The following is a 23,333-nucleotide window of genomic DNA, read 5'->3' as shown; positions in this document are numbered from 1 at the left end:
ATCCCTCGTTCTGTGAACAGCAGTGCCCAGCTCACGTCCGCCACCCCAGACCTCCCTCCCCTGTGTTCCTCCTGCAGGCCCCTCTCGGCCACCCTATCAGGCAGCATCTGGCTCTTACCCTGCCTCTCTGCTGCCCCCTCAGCAGCACCCGTGCTGTGTCCACCCCGTGCTAGACACCGAGTCTCAGTGTCTTCCCTGCACGTCTCTGTCCCTCTACCCAGCCCCACCCTTGGAATGAAGCCCCCTCTCCCCACCATGGGGGCTGCCCCCATGTCTGGGGCCCCAGGGGCTTCTCCTGCTGCCCCTGCTGGCCTCCTAGCTTCCCAGCCTGGCTGCCTTCACCCACAGAGGCGCTTCTAAGGGTTTGTTGCCAACACAGCTGAGCCCAGGTAGAGTAAGTCATTGAACAAGCAGGGGAAGTGGCAAGAAATGCACGCTTCCTAGAGCAGGATGCTGCCCCCACCACGGGAGGGAATTGGCCCTGTTGCTTCTACTCGAGGGCAGGGCTTTGGTCCCTTCCTTTGATCTTTTGCAGCAAACGCTCTTCTAAGGGGCCTTGAATTCTAGAGTCAGTCCATCGGTTCTGGGTTCCGTGCTCACAGCTCTCTCGCAGCCCAGGGCGGGTGAGTCCTGCCTCCTCATGGGATCCCATCGGACCCTCACCACCTGTCGCCCTACATGGAAGCTGTCTGTTTACTCTGCAGCGTCCATCAGCAGAGCATCAATTCAAGGACCATCATTTCCGATTCAGCCTTGCATCCCCATGGGGTAGCACAGACCTGACATGTGATACCAAGGGGTACAGATGCTTCACACGGGATGGGACTGCTGAGCTGTCTGAGGACTCTCACTGCAGAGACAAATAGTGCTGTGGCAAATGCTAACTTGCTCTGTGCCAGGAAATGAGTTTCCATCCTGCAGGCTCTCGTTTGCCAAATATACTCATTACTGAAAAGGCTGGAAACGAACTCCTCAACTTGATATTTAAGAAGCAGATATTGCTTGGTTTCATTTTAACAAAAATGCAGAAAAAACATATTAACTTTTGATATGTTAGTCATCTAATAAAGGACTTTAGTGCAGCATATTTTTTTGATGGCTAAAGGGTGACCTTTTAGTTTAATACCTGCTTCACACAGCTTGAGACATCATTAATTAAGGTCTTTTGATTGAATACTACAACCCAGTCACCCAGCATGTCTTTTTTTTTTTTTAAATCCTCTGAAAGACTGCTTCCTTCACTTGCAAAGGTGAGAGCATAATTGAATGAACACGGATGTCAGCCTGACCAGGAACTGGAGTTGCTCTTCTCAAAGCCGGCCTCCCTTTCCTGGGACCTCCCTGCCTCCTCCAATAGCAGTTATAGAATTACAAGCCAGGTCAGGTTGGAACTGACATATGGAAAGGCCCTGCCATCTTTACGGACATGAGAGTGTGACACCGACAAAAATGCTTCTGTGCGGGAAGAAATGTTCACTCCAGCGGTGGATGGGAGCACATCGAAAGGCAAATGGATTTGGATGCAGAGCCCTCTGAGCTTCGGGTGGCATGTGGGCCCTGTTGCCACATGGGCAGCACAGCGAAACCAGTGCCAAAGCCCAGGCTGGTCTGCCAGCCAGGCTCTTAATGTGCACAGTCCTGATCCACCTGGAGGCTGGGGGGCAGCGAAGTAATATAAGCACAAACCTTCAAAGCTCACATGGCAGCCTCTGTGCTACTTCTGGAACACACCAGCATGGCGCCTGGTACATGGGAAGTGTTCCACAGCTGACAGCTGACAAGTGACAAGGCAGGTGTCAGTGGTGGGAAGGAGCAGAAGCACGGAAAGCTGATGCCCCCACCACAGACATGCCACAAGTGATGCCCTGCTGGACCTGCCTCCTTGTTCCCTGTACCACCCTCTTCTCAATCACTGGACACACTGTCCAGGCAAGGGGTCTGTGGGTGCTCAAGCTGATCAGAGAACCAGGTCAAACTTAAGGACTCCACAGTTTCCTAGGCTCACGGTGATGCCACTTGCCCAGGGCACAGCTGTGTGCCTGCCAGCAGGACAGCTCCATCAGCATGACCAAGGACACACTGGAATGAACCCAGGTTCCAGGACGAGCGGGCATCAGAGAGCTTTGCCAGCCCCAGTCCAGACTTGGGGCCAGCTGGGGACCAAGGAAAAAAGCTTGTACTCTTTATTTTTATTTACCTCCCCCCCCATGACTTCTCAGGGGCGGTGATGAGCCCTGTTACAGACAGTGCAATGGTCTGAGACATCGACTTGGCAGGAGGGATGCCGCAGGCAGGGCTACGTGCTGACCTCAGCGCCCTCACACTGGTGCCGTTTTTTTCCCTCCCATCCTTCGAGAGTGGGTTCTTTCTGTCACTGCCTTTACATTTCTATCCCAAGATGGAGGCAGAGGTGGCACTTGGGGGACAGAGTTGACCCTTTTTTAATAAAGAAAGCCTCTGTGTTGTGAGACTGAGCCGCATCTGTCTCCAGGCACATCTTGGGAAATACTGCCAGATTTATCTCAAATGCACATGCTTCCAGGGATTCTATCCAGGACCCAAGTGGACCTGATCAGAGCAGCTCTGGGGGCTTTGGAAAGACCGGGATGGGTGCTCAGCCTGCCAGGAAGTGAAAGGCAGTCCAGCCCATCCCTTCTCTGGCAGGAGCTGAGCATGGACGCTCTTGATGGTGCCAAAGGCTCGCTCATGGAGGTGCTGACTGTCACAGAGAGAACTAGAGGTAGCAGCCCAGGGGCCTAGCAGTCCCTGATCTGCGTGTCCCAGGAGCCTCCGTGCTCCGCCGCCTGCGGACCAGCTGCTCCCGCCCCAAAGTGGCCCAGGAGGCTGCTCTGGCCCAGGAGGCTGCTCCAGCCCAGGGCAGCTCTGGAGGGTCCTGCAGGGTCTGCTCTGGGAGAGAGGACCAGCGGGAGCTAGGCTGCCCTCATGGACTAAAACTGCACCCCCACTCCCACATGTCTATCACATCTCTTACTTGTGATCCTTTTGTTAAAAACAGAGAAATACATTTTTTGGGTATTTTTTGTCTTTTTAGGGCTGCACCCGTGGCATATGGAGGTTCCCAGGCTAGGGGTCGAATCGGTGCTACAGCTGCCGGGCCTACGCCATAGCCACAGCAATGTGGGATCCGAGCTGCGTCTGTGACCTACACCACAGCCCATGGCAGCGCTGGATCCTTAACCAGTGCTGGATCCTTAGCAAGCCAGGGATTGAACCTGCAACCAACCTCATGGTTCCTAGTCGGATTTGTTTTTCCGCTGTGCCACAACAGGAATTCCCAGAAATTTGTATAACACATTTCACTTTTCACATCTGATTTGGGGGCAAATTCAAGGCAGAAGTGGCTTAGGGATATTTTCTTATTTTTACAAGTTGTGCATATTCCTAATGTTTACCCTGCTTTCAAGGAAGCAAGCTTTAAGGATGCACCCAGGAGAGGCTGCGGGAGGTGGGGCAGGGGGCTTGATCCTTGTCCCCCCACCCCAGAGTCTGTGCCCGCATAAGACCTCCCACGTGTTTTGCATTCTGAGGAGCCCCTCCTGCAATTCCCCTGCACATGCAGGTCAGATGGGGAGCTCACACACCTTTCAGACCCTTAGGGACCTCGGAGCTCCTGGTCTCATCTCATCTACTAGTTGTTACAGGAGCACAGGGGGCTGGGGAGATGGGAAGGGGTACGGGTAATATTAAGGTTTGTCATAATTTGGTATTTTATAGACTTCAGTCTTTTAAAATTATTAGAATTTTAAGAAAAACGTTATACCAACACTTAAGACAGTCTACTTTTTCTGGAGCTAAAACATACTCTTCCTCTTGTGATTCCTGGCTTGTCAGAAACTCGGTTCTAAACCATTCAAAGGCTGTTCAGCTCAGTTGTCTATCTTCTCTCCCCAAACACACATCCCTCGAAGGCCTGGATGCCAATCTGCACAGATAACATATCCTACCTTTTCCAGCATATTAGCATTCAAGAAAACAGAGAAGAAAGCTTTTACTGTTCTCAGGGTGTGTGCGTGTGCGTGTGCGTGTGTGTGTGTTGGAAAAAAAGGGAAAGGAAAAGAAACCCTCCAACCTTTTAAGAGGCTGGAATAAGTATGTGGCACAAGTTAAAAACAAATAATGAGGCGGAGAGATAAGGAAGGAATCTGAGTGGCCACGACACTCCTCACTTCATCCCTTTTCTAAAAAGCAAGGGTCCTGTAGATGGAGACACTCTGCCTACTTGAGCAGACCTGCTGGGCCACCCCCCGTGACTGCCACCCAGCCCTCCCACGTGTGTTCCATGTGCCCAGATACCGGCCTCAAGCCATCTCTTATTTTGCCAAGTAGGTGGGTTCTGTGTGCAGAACCGACGTCCCAGACCTCCGAGCTGTGGGCACAGGCAGAGGCTGTTTTTGACGCTATGTTAGCACAGGAGGCAAGAACGTTCATTACTCTGAAGCAGGGTCTCTGTCTCCTGAAATGAACACCCTTAAATTAGAATTCTGTGCAGAAACCCAGAACCAGAGCCACCAGCAGAACTAGTCAGGAACCGGGCCACACCCAGCACACAGCCCAGCACATGCTTTGAGAAACCAGATGGAAAAAATATGCTCTCCACTGTTTTAAAAACTAACCAAGATAAATGAAAGCTCAGAAGAACTATGTTTATGGTCCTACTGTGTGTACGGTACACATCTGATCTAGATGCTAACTTTACACATTCATAAGATCTTGCAAAAATGACAATCTTAATTTTTTTTTTAAGTTTTTTAAGAAGGTACATTCTTAAAAAGTACAAGAGATTGGATCAAAGCTGTGACATCTATCACATGTCTATGGAGAGAGTTCAGGATGCGACAAGAGCTGGTATGCTTTTTCCTGGAATTAAGTCATTGACTGTTGTATCCCATTTATGTGATTATAACAAAAGATACACATCATATGTTTTATGAGTATTAGTAAAAGTACCTACTAAGCAACTATTTCCAGGTTAACTTCTAAGTAACTACTCTAAACCTTTCGCATCAGAAATTCAGCAAGAAAAGGTGACAGACTTCGTTAGAGGAGCCTGGAGTTGCTTGTACCAAAGGGAGACAGTCTGATGTAATTAAGGTTCATTTCCTACATGAAAGGGACCCTGTAGTGACAAGCGAAGCCTCCTTCTCAAGTGATATTGTATACAAAACCCTGCTTTACACCTCTGCTGAAAATAACTGCATTTGGGATCAATTTTCTCTGCAAGGCTACCTTCCACTTGAAGATACTTGGGAGTCAAGAGAATGAGGTTATGCCTAGAGGATTGAAAGCAGATGGATTATTCAGTCACAGGATCGCTGGATCACTGTGAATGCACTGGAGCAAGGAAGGTGGTAACATCAACAGACGCTTAAAACACCCAAATCCTAGGAGTTCCCACTGTGGCGCAGCGGGTTAAGGATCCAACTGCAGTGGAGCCTGGGCTTGCTGCGGAGGTGCTGGGTCAATCCCCAGCCCAGTGCAGTGGGTTAACAATCTAGTATTGCTGCAGCTGTGGTGCAGGTCACAGCTGTGGCTCAGATTCAATCCCTGGCCTGGGAACTTCCAGATGCTGCAGGGGTGACCATATGCAAATTAAAAAAACCCCAAAACCCAAACCAACCAAATCCTACTCTTATTATCCACTATAAAAGGCAAGCTGCTAAGATTTGTGTGTTTGTGTGGTTGGGTTTGGATTGAAAAAGCCTGCAGTGTTAGAAATGAAGAGAATTATAGGAGAGCCCGTGTGTGGAGAGGACTGGCCCAGGTGAACCGTCAACACAGCCTCCAAACCCCTCCTGTAGTAACGGGTAATATTTAGAAACATTCTGCAGAGCTTCTAATAAACCATCTGAAAGAGAAAGCAGGGAGAACCAGATTGGATGGTGGCAGAATAGAAGCAACAGTAATAACGAAATGTTCCTGGAATAAATGAAAAACAGCAAGTTTCTGAGGCCCAACGACACCCCCCTGCCCTGACTCCCCAGTACACTGTGAGGTACAGAGAAGGTGACCGCCCCTCTGTGTCCAGGTGTCTCCATGCCAGTGTCCTCACGACAGAGACTCTCAGGCACACGGCAGGGCTGCACTGGGTCCAAGTCTGTTCTAACCTGAACAGGGGCATCATTGCAAACTCTGCTTAGGCCGAGCACATTGACTAGGACACAGTAGTGTCACTGACTAGGACACATGGTGTCACACTTTGAGGACTGCAGGGCTAAAGAACTGGGGCTCCAAGCCTGCAGGATGACAGCGCTGCGGGGCTCCATCCCCCAGCTCAGGTCCGCTGCGCCCACGTTCATACACCATCCCAGCCAAGAAGAGCTGCTCTTCACTCAATGTCCTGGCCTCCTCTTTTCAGTGGTTTCCACCGTGTCATCCAAAGTGGAGGATGAGGAGGAAGGAAGGTAAGTCAGAAAATGTGAACCATCACTATGCAACTGCAACAAAGCCAGGCATCCCCCACATAACAGACTACTGGGGGAAAAGTACCTTTCAAAAGTGCCTTTTCAGACTTTGAACAGGACGGGGAGACTTCCAGGTAGCGCTCCCCAACCCCCATCCTTACACATTATTCTTTCAAAGGCTGGCTGTTGTTGCTTACGTTCCCATGTTTTTCTTGGAGAGCAAATTAACTGATATGCTAAAACAATTTGCATTTTGTTTCTGATTTTTTTTTTTTTTTTTTTTTTTTTTGCACTTTGGCTTTCCAGAATCATGGGTAATGATCTAATGTCTTTAGGAGAATTTTTCTCAGGAAAACAAAATTTATAGGTGTAGATAATTAGTCCAAATGATATTGGTCAATTCTAGGTAGGGAAAAGGGAAATTGTTGCTTGGACATCCAACTCTGCTTCTTTAGTAACTAGGAGAATCTAATTCTCAACTTTTCCTTTTCCGGGATCTTCAGACAACAGGGATACAGGAAGGAGGAGCGATTTAACGAAAGCTTTTACCTGCTGGCTGAAACTAAGCAGCCTAGTTATAAACTGCTCTGAAATTTAAGTAAAAAGCTCTTAGCTACTCAAAGTTCAAATGAGAGACCTGGGCAGAGACGAGTGAAGATACAGAGGAGAAACACAAGCTGGGAAGGAGAAACTTAATGGACTGAATCTAAGGCAATAATGGGACAGATGATACTGGGGGGTCAGTGGGGAAGGGAAGATGGATCTGGTTAAGGCTGGACAGGAGACAGCATCCCAGGTGAAGAATGTGGTATCAAATACTGGGTGAAAGGCTCGGCTCGTGATTCTGCACCCACCTGCTACAATCCAGTTCATCATTCTGCACCCACCTGGTACGATACATCCCATTCCCCTTTGCCTCCCCAAGCTGACCCCACCCAGCTCTCATGCAGCCCATACCACGTGTCAGGCACTGTTTTAAGGCACACAGAGGGGACGGGATTGGCCTCAGACGCCTGCTAGGAAGTGGCAGAGTTAGGATTCACTGCTGGGCTGTCTGGCTTCCTGGTCTGTGCTCTTGACCTTCTACACTGCTTTCCTCGGGGAACTGAAGGGTATTGACGTTGAGGAGGGATACTCTCAATACACAGGCAAAAACTGGTCTGGAAGTGAAGTTTAGGAAGAATCCAAAGAAGTTATTTGCCTGCATGGGAGGTAGGAGGGAGGCCTTGAAGTGTAGTATCTATGGGGGTCAAGTTTAGAGCACAGACTAGGGTAGAGGACATAGAGTTTGAGAGAGCAGATTAAGGAGTAAAGGGTTGGTGGGGTAGCACACCTGCACCAGGAGACAGGCTAATTCAATGGATGGAACCCGAGATTGGGGTCAGAGCAGGACTCTGTGTAGGAGTGACAGGAAGCATGCCCACCGAATGCGGGGCCAGCCAGCAGCTGGGAGTGCATCACGTAGTCTCAGCTTAGGTCTGTCTGGCCGGTAAGAATGGCCTGGTGAAGGAGAGCAGCCGATTCACCAGAGTGGTGTGGGTGGGACAGCTGGTTCCCAGGAGAGCAACGTAAGAGGCTGAAGTGGATGCAAGCCCTTGACCTGCTCCGACCACGGATTAGTAAACACACACGAATGAAAAGACCTTTCCCCGGCAGACCCCTCCCTGGTTATGGGGCAGCTCCTGGGCTGCAGTGGCTGAACTCCACGGGCTTGGAGATGCGGGGGGTTCCAGCTGTGCAGGTTGCCTGGCGATCTGTCCCCAGTCACAGGGTGGGCCAGACACGGGTTGGGGGACACACAGCCAGCATCTGACTCCCCCCCCACCCCCAGCTCTTTTTTCACCTCTAGAGGTTTCCGTGTCTGTGTTCACCTGCAGCGTCAGAGATGAGGTGACCCTTAACAAACACTCCCTGGGTTCTCTGGTGGGAAGCTTCATCTCTTTTCCTCACCTCTGGTGGCTGTAAAGTTTTTTTTTCCCTTTCTAAACTTTACAATGTGCCCTTAAGGGGAGACTTCAAATAGGCACTGGTGAATTCTGCTAAGAGCAAAATGAGCCAGAGGGCGCCTGTCCTCTGTCAGGGCTGCTGGGTGTGGCCTGGCTGCTGTGACTCTTGGACAAAGTCAAGGACTCGGGCGATAGGCCACTCTGCGAGTCCGCTGTACACACTCCGTCTAGACGTGTGAGCTCCCACTGGGAAATGGAGCGAGTCACTAACCAACACGGGATGGTTATGTTAGAAACTGCCCTCTTTTCCTGTTCACCACCTTCCCTTCCGGCCAGGAAGCAGGTGACTCTCAGGTGAGAGGATAGGTGGGCAGGCTAGCCCCTGTGTCTAGTGCCCTTGCTGAGACCTGAGAGTCTGGCTGTTGGGCTCTGGGTAACATGCTTTGCTGGCCCTTGCAGGGAAGCCACTGCAGTGGATGGGTGGGGGCTCTGAGTGGCCCCCACGCTGCCCCCTCCTTTCCCTGTCTTTCTTGACTTCCCCAGGGAGAAACAAGGGCTCTGCAGAGAGAGGAGGAGGGGAGGGGGCGGGGGGCACTGAGGTTCCTCTCCAATGGGCATCTTTCTCCAAAGCAGAATGAAAGTAAAGCCTTAATGCATCCCCATTCATCTTAACCCTTCTCCACGGCCCTCTCTCAGTCAGGCGCTGACTGTCTACACCTGGGAGTGGGGGAGGGTGTCAACACCGGAAGCACATTATTGCTTAGCTGCATGGCCAAGCCAAACAAGGGGTTTTATGTCAGTCCTTCCTGGGTGTCCACCCATGGTGGGCAGCACAGACAAGCGAGACCCCAACCTCAGCCTGGCATTGGTAATTCCAACCTCTCCTCCACCTTTAATGACCATCACAGAAAATAACCTTATTTGATATGTGTCTCCCAATGTCTCCCAGCTCACACTGCCTTTTGGTAAAAGTTCAGAAAGCAAAACAGAAACTACTAAAAACAGGTTAGTGGAAAGGTGAGAAACAGAAACTGAAGTAATTCTAAAACAGTGTATGATTTGAGGATTTAGCCAAGTGAGCTGATAAACTAGGCCATTCAAATATATTGCACCAATATTTTCTCTGGCAAGAGACTGCTTGCTGGATTTGCATTCTGTTTCACTTTAGGACTTAATTCCTTGTTAACAAAAAAAAAAGAGGAAAATTTTCCATTAGCTGTATTTTACTTGGATCCAGATCCAAAGCCTGGTCAGTGCGTATTACAATATATAATTAAGTGTAATTACATTAAAATATTAAACCACCGTCAGCTATTAGAAATAATGAAATTTCTTGCATAAAGTCATCGCATGAATTACTCTGGTGATTGTCAGACTCCCTAATCAAGAGAATCCGCCTGAAACTGCAGGGATTTTGCTTGCCAGAACTCTGCAGCGCATCAGCAAATCTCTGGGCTGGGGTGGGGCGGGGGTGGGGGGATGGTTTCTGTTAAAGCTGCAGCATTAGAGGAAGTTAGCCACTAATGACATCCTCGGATGAATACCTTTGTGGCATACACAGCTGAATTTCAACAGTAATAAATACTATTTTAAAGTAATTAAAGCACTCATAGAATTTTAGGCCTACATGGTAATAGACGATAAAATAGACGCAATGCCACGATTGTCGGAGGGGCCCTGTATGATATATTCACAGGGCTCACTGATAGTCTCCAATGTTTTGTTTTTGTAATAGGGAATGTGAATTATATTTAGCTCAAGTCAGCATTTGAATTTAAATCCTTAAAAAAGAAATCTAGTTTCTATACACCCTTTTAAAGCAATCTTGCTCACCGTACTCGTTTGCCTGGCCAACTCTTTCTGTAGATGAGGAACATGGGTGGTTGGCTGTTTGACAAAATTATTGTACATCTTGAATCACTAACGTCCAGAGCAATGAGGCTTTGATGTATGTATGGATGTGTATGTATATATGTACCTTCATATATATGTAGGCATTATAGTTAGATATTTTTTCTCTCACTTTGGCAAATTTCACTTTTTTTTTTTTTTTGGCAATAAAGGTAGGTCAGTGGTTCTCAAGTCAGATTCGAATCACCAGGGGAGGTTTTTAAATCTGGTGATGCCTGAACCAATTAAGTCAGGCTTTCTGGGATGCAGATGAGGAGGGGGCGCTGGCACCTTTACAAGCTCCTGTCACCAGGGCTGAGACTCGCTAGTCTAGGGCCGTGTCAGTCCTCACCACCAGGCCTGTTCTCTCCTGCAGGGGCTGCTTCTGTATGGAGACCTTGAAGGTCACGATAACAGGGTCACCTCTGAGTAGCCCCAGCTCCTGTTTGGCTTCTCAGACTGCACAATCCAGGGGGCCAAGCAGGCCCAATGAAGGGGTGGTAAGGTGGGTGTGGGGGCTGGTATGCGGAGTCCTCCCTAGTAGGAGAGGACCCCCAGATCCAGCTTGTTGTGCCATCAGGAAAGCAGTCTGAGGGCTGACCAATTTTCTTTTCTTTTTTTTTTTTTTTTTTTTTTTTTTTTTGTCTTTTTGCTATTTCTTGGGCCGCTCCCACGGCATATGGAGGTTCCCAGGCTAGAGGTCCAATCGGAGCCGTGGCCACAGGCCTACACCAGAGCCACAGCAATGCAGGATCCGAGCCGCGTCTGCAACCTACACCACAGCTCACGGCAACGCTGGATCGTTAACCCACTGAGCAAGGGCAGGGACCGAACCCGCAACCTCATGGTTCCTAGTCGGATTCGTTAACCACTGCGCCACGACGGGAACTCCATATATTTATTTTTTGGTCCCACACACAGCATGTGGACGTTCCCAGGCTGGGGACTGAACCCACGCCACTGCATTGACAACGTGGAATCCTTAACCACTAGGCCACCAGGGAACTCCCCCAATTTTCAAGAGAAGCCAGAAGTCTGGGTTTTTATGTGAAAATATCTTGATTTTTATTTTGTCTTTTTTTTTTTAGGGCTGCACCCAAGGCGTACGGAAGTTATAAGGCTAGGGGTGGAATCAGAGCTGCAGCTGCCGGCCTACACCCCAGCCACAGCAATGCAAGATCTGAGCCATGTCTTCACCTACACCACAGCTCATGGCAACACCAGATCCTTAACCCACTGAGATTGAACCCACATCCTTAGGGACACTAGTCAGGCTCATTACCACTGAGCCACAACTGGGAACTCCCTCTTGATTTTTATTTTTATTTTATTTCATTTCATTTTATTTATTTATTTTTCTTTAAAGGCTGCACCCACAGCACATGGAAGTTCCCAGGCTAGGGGTCTAATCTGAGCTAGAGCTACCGGCCTATGCCACAGCCACAGCTATGCCAGATCTGAGCCACGTCTTCAACCTACACCACAGCTCACAGCAACGCTGGATCCTTCACCCACTGAGCGAGGCCAGGTATCAAACCCGCAACCTTATGGTTCCTAGTCGGATTCATTTCCGCTACGCCACAACAGGAACTCCTCCCTCTTGATTTTTAAATGCTTGCAATGAATTAAAAATTTATGAAAACTCTGTATTGGCCACCCAAGCATGTGTATGGCCAAATACAGCCTACAAATACCAATTTACAATCTTTGAGCAAGCACAAATACCTTGAATGCAAGGATAACTGGATAAATATTTGCAGAAGGAGACACGACCAGTGTCTGGAAAGTTGTCATTTTTTTGAACAGTAGAGATAAATCTGTATTTGCTTACGTGTCATTTAGCTGTGCTCTCCAGAATCAACAGTGTAACTTATATTAACAAGCCCTCGAAAAGAGTCTGCTCCATGAAGGACAATTTAAACCACAGACGTAGGACCACCGTAAAGTGAGCATACAAACAACCCATGCAACCCACCCGCCTGGCTTGACTCTGAGTCTTGGGGCTCCTGAGCGCTGCCCTGCGATGCTATGTCCCAGGATCTTGCTGAGCTGAGATTCTATTCTTACCACCAGTTCCCAGGAGATGCACACGTGAGGGGTGTTGGGACCAGACCTCGAGAAGCAAAGCCTTAAAAGTCCCAGGCTGGCCATCATCCCAGTACCTCTCCAGACAGTGACTGGTTCTCCTGAAGGTGGCACCCTGTCTTTTTTCACCCTGCCTGGCACCTATCAGGAGCTCAGTAAATAGTTGCTGAGGGCGCAGTGAACCAATCAGCTTGGCACCTTCCTAGTACTCAGCAGGTGGGGGTGGCAGGACGAGGACACAACAGCGGACGGGTGGCAGTGAGGTCAGCTAACCGGGAGCCCTCAGAGGTGGCGCCTGAAAGATATAGGGAGGCTCAGGGTGGGGCTTCTGAGAGTCACTGGAAGGTTTGGGTTTATCCCTTTGGCTGCAGGGAGCCAGAAGAGGCTTAAAGCAGGGAAGTAAGGCAATCACCTGAGGATTTTAAGAAGATTATCACGATAGTGATGTGATGTACGGTTCTGGGAGGAGACCCTCCAGGACCCTTGCGCAGAAACTAGGGTTAGGACTTGGGAAGGTTACTGTCCTGCTGGCTGCTGGCCCTCAAATTTCCACTCCTGCTACAGGAAGTGTACCTCCTAAGTTGGCAACTGCCTTGTAACTCTGCTCTTGCTTAAGTGCCTGGTTACAGATTCCTGAGAACCTTTGACCTGAAGGAATCTGTGTCTCCTCACAAGGAATGAACCCTAAGAAAACAACAATACGAACCGAAGGCAAAGCTCAGTGGTCATGAACTCCCACAGGAGACTGCAGGACACAAAAACCAGCTTGTAGAAGAGAAAGCCTCTGGCCGTTAATAAGACTAAACAGCCTCTCCTCCACACAAATGAAATGTAGTCACAAAACCAGAATTATCTCTTTCCCTGTGATAAAGGGCTGCTATTAAGAAAATGAACAGGTCCTAATCCCTACATCCCATCATTATTAATTCTGCTTATGTGCACGGACAGGAATTTATCACATTATTAAATAGAAAGGAACTAAGGCAGGGCCATGCACAATATAAGCCAGAGCCTAGACACCTTGTACAGAAGCGAAACCCTGCAGAGGGAGAAAGAGCTGATCCATCGTTGAGTCAGCCCTGCACACGATCCCATTCTTTCCTTGCTGAAATAAAGCATCCCTACCTGTTTTCCCACGGCAGTGCATAGTTCTCCTGTAGCAATTGTTTTCTTTTGCCCAAAGCACACTGTTGTGGAAAGAGCAGGCAAGGATTTCAGAGTCAGACAGATCTGGGTTCCAATTCCAGCTATTCCGGGGTGAAGCTGGGTGACCTTGGCACGTTACTTAACCTTTCTGGACCTCATATTTCCTCCTCAGAAAACATTATCACATCTGAGATAGACATGGGTTCAGCCTGGAGAGTAATTACACACTCTGGGTCCTGAAAGTCCAAGAGGCACCTCGAGAATTCCTTTCTGTTTTCAGTATGTTTCACTTTTTTAATGAATGAAGGTGGGCTACCCTTCTGTTCCAGGGCTCACCTGTGGTCCTTTTACACGATGGGGTGGTGAAGGATGCGGTTAAATGAGATAAAATACATGGTATCTAGGATGGCATGAATAGAATTTTCTTCTTATCCATCTCCCTACCTCTCTGGCCTCATCTCCAGTGCCCATCTGTCCGTCTTGCCCCAGTTCCAGCCACAACATGGGTCTTGCTCCTTGCCCCTGCTGCTCTCCTCCAGGAACGCCTCCCCACCTCTCTTCACTTGGCTGATGCTTAGGGGATCAGATGCAATGGCCCTTTCAAGCAGCCCCTTCTGACTCCAGAGTACCATTTGAATTTCTTCCCCTGTACATGACACTCACTTTTTCCAATACCACATTCTTACCCCTTTTCTTCTTTTCTATGATCACATTCTGTACTTAAATATGTGTATGTTTGTCTGTATTTCCTATTATGTACACCTAGCACTTAGCCTGGTGCTTTGCACAGTGTAGGGGCTTAATAAATACAGGTTAAGTAGGGTACATGAGAATAGACTTTTTTTTTGAGAGCAGAATCTCTCTCTAATCTGGTTCCTGAGATGTACAGGGCTTTGCAGTTAACAGGCATGCAAAGGTCCTGTGGTCTGACTTTAAATAACTCTCCACAAGTCCCACTGTAGGGTAGTCACTTGATACTTGGCTCTTTTGTCTAAACGAGAGCTGCCTGTTCTATTTACCAGTTTACTTATTCTCATATTCATATTCTTCCACGTGTAGAGTAGGGAAAGAGGAAGATATTAGAGGTAAAACAAATAAAAATTCATAGCCAACAGTGTCAAAAAATTTTAAATGAATTTAAAATAGCAAGGAATTTTTAAAATGTCCTTTCTTTAGCTATCCCACCTTTAAACTCTGTAGTAAAATTATATTTTATCAGCTTTAGCCACATCAGAATTTGGGGAACTACTTCTGGACTGGAAGCCTGCTGGCTGCAAGGTCATCTGCAAACATCACCCCGGCTGTCCTGGTGCAGGGCTGACTCAGTTGGGCATCCTCGGTAGATCCTCCCATAGTGATGACCAGGACCTTCTTCTACCCCAATCCTCTTCCACTCTCTACTCCAGGGGCCTCTCCTGCACAGCCCTGGGTTCTAGATTTTCATAAGCAATGCATTTATTCACTCAATGCCACGCAAGGCGCTTGGAGGACAAAAAAGAACAGTGCTCATTTTTCACTCTCACGGAACTTGGGCCAGCAGAAATGGCAGATGTGAAGAACTGGCTGCACCAATGCAACCAATGACAAGAGTCAGGTCCTGACTCAGGAGTCAGGACAAAGAGGGAGTGATGGTGGATCATGGGAGTGATGCTGGGGTTGGGTCTGAAGGTGAACAGACACTGGCAGCCGGAGGGGCTTGGAGTCCAGGCAAGGACCACACATGCTCTCTTACTGAGACACGGAAGCCTGTGGGGTACATGAGGGGCCACTGCAGTGACGTGGTGACAGCCAGCCCTCCCATGGGGAAGATGCAGGCAGCAGGCTGGACAGAAGGGTTGACACAGGCCACGAGGACCCCAGGCCACACAAGCATGTGAAGGCTTCCCTGAGGCTTCCAGGAGCTATGGCAGAATTAATGCATGGTGAGCCCTATCTGATGTAGGTTCTAGAGCAAGCACTCGGAGCAGAGGATGGGCTGGTGGAGCATGAAGCTGAGAGCACCTGTGCGTGTCAGGTGTCCACTGCGGCTGAAAGTTCTGAGAAAGGTGGCTCCGGGGCCTTGTGGTCTTGTTCTGTATCCTGGGCTTGTGTCACAGGTGTTTTAGGGTGTCTGTGACCCACAAGAACAAGTCCATTGATGGTCCTGTTTCCACACAGCACTGCTCCCATCTAAACCTCTCCCTGGAGGCTTCCAGGTCCCAAATGGAATGAATGTTCCAGGGAAACCCAGGGATAAGCCCCGCCTGGGGAGACCGAGCAGACGGCAGTGCTCCCAGAAATAACCAACAAACCTTAGAACATTTCACTTGATTTGAAAGAAAAGCCCACATTGTGGGCACTGAGGCAGCCTTTGGTATCTCACCATTTATCTGCAAGTTATTTTTTTCTCATACTTTGACAATGGGCAAGAATCTGGACAAGCTTTTTTAGAGCACGTTGATATTTTTGTCTTTTTAAAATTTTGCTGTCTTTTTAGGGCTGCACTGACGGCATATGGAAGTTCCCAGGCTAGGGGTTGAATCCAAGCCGCATCTGCTGGCCTGCGCCACAGACACAGCAACGCTGGATCTGAGTCGTATCTGCAACTTACGCTGCAGCTTGCAGCAATGCTGAATCCTTAACCCACTGAGAGAGGCCAAGGATTAAACCTACATCCTCAGGGAGACTACATCAGGTCCTTAACCTGCTGAGCCACATCAGGAACTCCTGTGTCTATTTTTGTTTTTACCATTTTCTTACGATTAGACATAATCAGAGATGTTAATTTACACCAAATGAACTTAGCCATTTGTAGCTCACCAAAGAAAATAGTTCCACTGAGAAAGCCTTCAAACAAAAATTTTATAAAACTACCCATTATAATAATAATCATTATGCAATGCCTGTGGTTATTTCAATCTGTGTAGTAAAAGTAATGAAAAAGTGGAATTGTGATTACAGCTATTATTTTCTACAAGGACACAACTTGAATAAATACTGGTTTTTGCCCTAGTAGCTTTATTCAGATAGCACAAGAATGGGATTTGCAACAATTCAAAAAACTCATATGACTTCTAACTGAATAGTTTTTATGGTAATTAAAAAAAAAAACAAACACGTTTTTGCACTAAGAAGTTCTAGACTCTTACCTGCTAGTAAAGTTAAATGAATGAATGAATGAGTCAGCAGCTATAAGGAGCCATGGCCCTAAGTGAAATCAGCAGGGCCTGTAAGTGCCTAGAGCAGTGGGGACACGGACAGAGTCCCTGGGCCCAGCACCCTGGGTCCTGCTTCTGTCTCTTTTTCTCCTGGGAGCAAAAAGGCCCCACTACCCTGCCCACTCCCAGGCTCTGGGGCCCTGGGCTCTAGGTGAAGCTGGGGGCCTGAGCCTGTGTCCTGTCGGTGGCCTTGGCTGGGCGCGTGTCCATCCTGTTTACTGCTTAGCACAGGAGGCGCTCAGAAGAGATCTTTGGTGTCTCTCAGGCACCTCAGAAAATACTCTCCTTATCGACACCAGACAATTACATGGCACTTATTATGTGCCTATCACTCATTGTTCTAAGTGAAAAATTGTTTTCTGAATATCAACTTTCAAAATTATCAACCCCACAGCAGGGGAGGAAACGGCGGCAGGGAGGGGTGGGGTCAGCTGCCCAAGATTCCAAAGTTGATGAATGGGATCTGAGTTGGGGCTGACCCCTTAGAGGGGAGGAGACCTGGGATTTTCTGTGATGCAGGAGGAGGTTTCCAGCCGACTATCTCCAGCCACAGCATCTCCTCCCCTCCCCCACCATGAGGTAAATGGCTCCACGGAGTGTGGCTGTGAGTGCTAGCTGGGCATTCCTTAGGTTGAAGTTAAATTGCCTCCTTACAATTCTGTCCATTAGTCCCCGTTCTGCTCTCTGGAATTGCCTTGAAATAGTCCATTTTCTCTTGCACATAAAAAATCATGATCTTATGGTACATTTAGATGTCATACTTTTATCTGCCTTTACAAACAGTCCACAATTCAGGTTTTTTCCCCAAATGGAGGTAGGGCTCCCTTTCATCATTCCGATTGAGTGAGACTTTGTTTTTGGCAGAGGAGGGTGCAGCCAGAATGGTGGGTGTTTCAAAAGCATGTTTAAGGCTAATTTTCAAAATGGTTGGAAAAGAGCCCCATACAGAACACTGGCCAGAAGAGATGGCTGCCTCCAGGAGGGCTCTGGGCTTGATGCATGGGTCTGACAGTCACCATCTGTGCTTCCTGCAGGGGCGGCCACACCACACAGGGATGTGCAAGGTAAAGATACAATCAAGTACTTTAAAATAAAACAGCAGTGGGCTCAGCGGATTTGATTAAATTTGAACTTCCCACCATTGTGTATTCCACCAGCCTTCCCATCACGGGGCCTGAAGGCTGGAGGCCAAGCCTGAAACATGCTTTTTAAAAATTTCAACGTATTACAGAGGGGCTCTTTCTGAAAAGTTGTTTACAAGATGGCCTTTCTTATTTGTGCAAATAAGATACACAGCAACCCAGAATTCAGCCAAGGAAGGGGAAGGAAATACATTCTTTGACAACCTAGGCGTGTACTAGGTGTGCATCTACGGATGGTCTACACGCGTGTCCACATGTGTGTCTAACCTGGCTCTTCTCGTTTTCACTGAGGTTTGACTAATCACCTCGCCTGTGTCCTGAGGCTGCACCTTCCACTTCTGCAGACACAGAAAGGAGCCGAGAGCTGAGGGAAGACTCGAAAGACAGCCTTGGATGCTGTACGAATGAGAGCAGAGGCCGAGACAGGCCCATGTGAGGACGGGGCTGTGGCTGGTGTGGAGGGGCCATGCACTAACTCTGTTTAGCCTAAGGAACACTGTTTCAGCTACTTAGAACTGTGGCTCCCATTAAAGGGAAGTGGAGATTCCTGTTTATCCCACAGGTCTGGTCTAAACAGCAGGAGAAGCATGGCCTGCAGATATGGCAGCCGTGGCAGCTCCTCAGGCCCAGGCTGGGGTCTGGGTGCACACGTGCGCCCTCCATCTCTCATCCCAAACGCGGAGGCCGGAGGAAGCTTGTCTAGGGGACAGGGCTGGGCCTGGCCGTGCCCCTCAGCTGGGGGTGAACATAAGTGGGATTATGAAGTGTACGTTTTAAGACCAGTGACTAAATCTGGAAAGCAGGCCGGGGGCAACCGAGTGCTGAGGGGTGCAGACCCTGGTGGCAGGAATTATCTTTATAAGGAGCAGGACTTGGGCACCACTGACACTAAATCGATGGTGCTTTTATTTTTTATTTTTTTGTCTTTTTGCCTTTTCTGGGGCCACTCCCACAGCATATGGAGGTTCCCAGGCCAGGGGTCTAATCAGAGCTATAGCAGCCAGCCTATGCTACAGCCACAGCGATGCCAGATCCAAGCCACGTCTGCAACCTACACCACAGCTCATGGCAATGCCGGATCCTTAACCCACTGAGCAAGGCCAGGGATCGAACCCGCAACCTCATGGTTCCTAGTTGGATTCGTTAACCACTGAGCCACGACGGGAACTCTGATGGTGCTTTTAAATCACCAATATTGCAAACAGCTCTGAGTCATTTTACTTCCCCCCCCTGATTTCAGCTCATTTGAGTACCTGGTATTCAGGGATGTAAAGGATGGGGAGAAAAACTGATTTAGGTGAGGGGCTGTTTAGAAATATAAGGACCACCAGATTTTTTTTTCCCCCGGTCGTGTTTTCCTTTCTTAAAATAAATTCATCTCTTCCCACAAAAGAAAAATAAATCAAACGAAAAGCACAGATACAGAACAGCTGCAGAAAAACCTTGGTGTCTTCTCGCTCAGGGGGCCGCCACGACCCCAACCTCAGCCTGCTTGAGTCTCCACCCCATCCCTGCCCTAAGCTCTTCTGTGTAGTCAAAGGCCAGGTCCAGTTGGTGCTGCTGCCTCAGTGATTTTTCTGTCAAATAAAAGATGAGTGAAGAGGGTCAGGAGATTCTGTGAGGGGGAGAGGCTCTGAGCACAGGCAGCAAGCTCACAGGAGCAGATAGGCTGAGAGGAGGGAACCAGGCTGGAAGAGGGGGTGTGCGGAAGTGGGAGGGAGGGGTCATGGGATCTGCCAGCAGCTCAAACAAGGTTCTGCCAGGGGCCAGTCTACCCCTCCTGTCTGCCTGGCTCAGGCAAGAGGGAGAAACCTTCAGCTGAGAGACCTGTCCCCATCCCGTCACTCTGCAGGTACATGCCAATAGCTATTCCAGGAAAATTCAACCCACTTGATAAGGACTGATCTAAAATAAAGAGAAAGGAATCAGTATGCTGCTGGGCAGAGATGCCATGAGAAAAACGTGGAGGAAACCACAGACTCTATGAGAGATGAAAATGCACCCAGGAAAAACGTCACCGAAGAAATGAACAGGGGGATCGGATGTTTTGATGTGCATTTAGAAACACAAAACAAAGCTTAACGAAGACATTCTCCCTATGAATGAAGAACTCAGAGTAGAGATGCAGTGATTCAAGGAAGAGATGGCAGGTTAACCAGAAGAGAGGCAGAACTCCAAACACGAGTTGAAGGAAAAATAAAACCGTGAGAGAAATGAAGCTAAAACTGGAGGGAGCAGAAAGGGAGCAGAAATCTTGTACAACAGAAAGCAAGGGACAGGAAAGAGAAAATGAGAAATGCTAGCAGAATAAAATTGAAACAGAATTGTTAAGATAGGATTAGGGAAGGAAATCCAGGAAATGCATACCTAGAATCTCTGGGGCAAAAAAACAAAAAACAAACAAACAAACAAACAAAACAATGAAACAAAACAAATGCATAATAAAAGTTACCCTTTCCTGAACATTTTGAATCTCTATGCTTAAATATACTTGAGTCTATATACAGAAAGGGTCACCATGTGCCAGATCAGGTGAATGAAAACCCAATGCCAAGACGTAGCTTAGTAAAGTTATCGCAATTTAAAGACAAACACTCACTTGGGCAGCCAGGAAAGCCTCCACTATCTCCTCAGACCTTCAAAACAGAGCCCAGGAATGTCGGGGAAGATGGTGAGTAGGAAGTGCCAGGAATCCGTTTCCCCTCTAGACAGCAATTGCACTGGCAGAATCTGTCTGATGTGACTATTTTGGAATTCTGGAGTCTATCTGGAGGCTTGCTGCTCCAAGGGGAGGACTTGGATGGTAAATGATGGTTAATTTTGGTCAACTTGGGCTTTTAGTGCAGCAGTGGTGACCCGTTCCCACCCCCGGCCCAGCAGCAGGTGGCGGTGCCCACATTCCTGAAGCAGCTCGCATGTGACTTGCAGGAGCCAGGGTGGGCAAATAAGGACCTTGCTCTCTAATATCAGGGCTCTGTGTTCTGGTCACTATGGCTGCTTCTGGTTGTGGGGCTATAGGCACAGAGGCGGCTGCTGCTGGTGCAACCCCCACTGGCCAAAGTGGCTTTCAGGGTATTTAAAGGGAGAGTGCCTTTAAACTTTTTTCCCTCCCCAGCCCCCGCCAATCCTCCTTTCTTTCCTCTCTGGGATTCAGGTATTTAAGGATTAGAGCTTTCAAAACAACTGCATACAAGGGAGAATTTAGAAAGTCATTCCACATGCCCAGAGAATGATGTGGCTCAGAAGAAAAACTAATAAAACCTTAAGTTTATACCTCAGGCTGATCTCTGGTACATAAATATGACAATTAAAAACAAAAATCAAACCAAAATAGCAAACCCTGGGTGAGGGGAACAATCTGATTATTAATAGAGATGCCATATTATAAGATTCAAACATCCAGTTCCCAATAATAACAACAAAAATATCACAAGGAATTCAAAGAAATAGGAAAGGACAATGGAAAGGAAAGGACAGAAACTGTCCCTAAGGAATAGTCTAGTTAAGTCTGCCCTCTTGACCAGATGAAATAACTGTCTCAAAGAAGCTCAAAGAGCTACAGGAAGATGTGAACAAAGTAAAAAAAACAAAACAAAAAAAACCAATGTATGAACAAAATGAAAATATCAATGAAGAGATAGAAATCATAAAAAAAAAACTAAAAAGATATTCTGGAGACGAAAAGTATAACTGAAATGAAAAATTCACTGAAGTGATTCAAAACCAGATTTAAGCAGGTAGTAGGAAGAGTAAACTTGAAGACAGGACAATAGAAATGATCAGGTTCTGAGGAACAGAAAGAAAAAAAGACTGAAGAGAAGTGAACAAAGTCTAAGAGACTTATGGGACAGCCTCAAGTGGACCAATAAACACGATGGGAGGACCCCAGAAAAAAAGGGGGGGGGAAGAGGGAGGGAGGGTGGCAGAGAGGAAGGAATATTTGGAGAAATAATGGCTGAAAGCTCCCAAATTTTAGGAAAGATATGGGTCTACAAATTCAAGAGGCTCAATGAACTCCAAGTAGCATAAAGTCTAAAAGACCCACACTGAGACATATTATAATCAAACTGTTGGAAGACAAAGAGAGAATCTCAAAAGCACCAAGAGGAAAGGAACTCATAACATACAAGAAGATACCAGAGGATTTCTCAGCAAAACCTTCCAGGCCAGAAGGCAGTGGGATAATATATTTAAAGTGCTGAAAGAAAAAAACTGTCAACCAAGAATTTTTCATCTGGCAAAACTGTCTTTCAAAACTTAGGAAGAAATTAAGACATTCACTGACAAAAAAAAAAAAAAAAAAAAGCCAAGGGGATTCATTACCACTACACCTGCCCTACAAGGAGTGTTAAGGGGAATCCTTCAAGTTAAAATGAAAGGATGCCAGGCAATAACTCAAAGCCATGTGGAAATACAAAGTTCCCTGAAAATGATACATAGATAGGAACAAATATTAAAATAAGTAGTGTTGTTATTTTGTTCTACATGAGTTAAAAGACTAATGCATCAAAAACAACTATTACTCCTTATTTTTGGACACAGCACAGAAAGATGTAATTTGTAATATCAACAACTGAAAGGTGGTGAGAATAGGCTGTAGAGGACCAGGGTTTCTGCATCCCAATGAAATTCAGCTGTTATAAATTCAAATTCGAATGTTATGACTTTAGGATGTTAAATGCAATCCCCATGTAACCGAAAGAAAATGAAAAGTGAATTAAAACATTTCACCACACACAAAAAAATCAACAAAACACAAAAGAAGATAATAATGCAGTGGATGAGGGACAAAGTCCTATAAGGTATTATATAGAAAACACATAGTCAATGGCAGATGTAAATCCCTTGTTATCAGTAATTACTTTAAATGTAAAATTAAACTCTCCAATCAAAAAGTAGAGATTGACAGAATGAATAAAAATTAAAATCCAACTATAGGCTGTCTACAAGAGAGTCACTTTAGATCCAAAGACATAAACAGCATGAAAGTGAAAACTAACCAAAAGTTGCCAAAGAGAGTGGGGTTGCTACATAAATACCTGAAAAAAGAGACTTTAAATTAAAAAAAAAAAGGTTAAAGAGAAAAAGAACATTATATACTAAATTATATATAAACATTTACATACCTAATAATAGACCCTCAAAATATACAAAGCAAAAACTGACAGATGTAAAAGATAGACAGTATTAAAATAATAGCTAGAGACTTCAATATTCAACTTTCAACAACAGAACAACCAGACAGGAAGGTAACTAAGGAAATGGACTCCAATGACACAATAAATCAACTAGGTCTAATAGATACATACAGAACACCATACCCAAGAGCAGAATACACATCCTCTTCAGGTGCACCTGGGACGCTCCCTAAGACAGAGCACAGATTTGTGGCTTAACATATAAAGCCACAAATCAAGTCTCAACAGACTTTAAAAGACAGGAAGCATACAAAGAATCTTTGTTGACTATAATAGGATAAAGCTGGAAATCGATAGCAGCAGAAAA

The 23,333-nt window shown here is 47.1% G+C and overlaps 1 long non-coding RNA gene across 2 annotated transcripts in view; it reads right to left on the bottom strand.

The window, feature by feature from the left end:
- Window positions 1-23,333, bottom strand: part of LOC102161139 (uncharacterized) — a 263,087-nt gene that overhangs the window by 82,353 nt on the left and 157,401 nt on the right. Inside the window, exon 1 of one of the 2 annotated variants that reach the window (XR_014807665.1) lies at window positions 20,428-20,559. The exons of the other annotated variant lie outside the window; for it this stretch is intronic. This is a non-coding gene — a long non-coding RNA (uncharacterized LOC102161139). Of the gene's footprint in view, window positions 1-20,427; window positions 20,560-23,333 lie in introns of those variants that run through there. 2 annotated transcript variants of the gene reach the window in all.

This window comes from Sus scrofa, chromosome 6 (genome assembly GCF_054392235.1).
Source record: "Sus scrofa isolate SSC_HxYL_T2T_F1_AM1 chromosome 6, Sscrofa_HxYL_maternal_Yorkshire_Landrace_v2.0, whole genome shotgun sequence".
Classification (NCBI taxonomy): domain Eukaryota; kingdom Metazoa; phylum Chordata; class Mammalia; order Artiodactyla; family Suidae; genus Sus; species Sus scrofa.
This window is presented reverse-complemented; position numbering and strand designations above follow the sequence as displayed.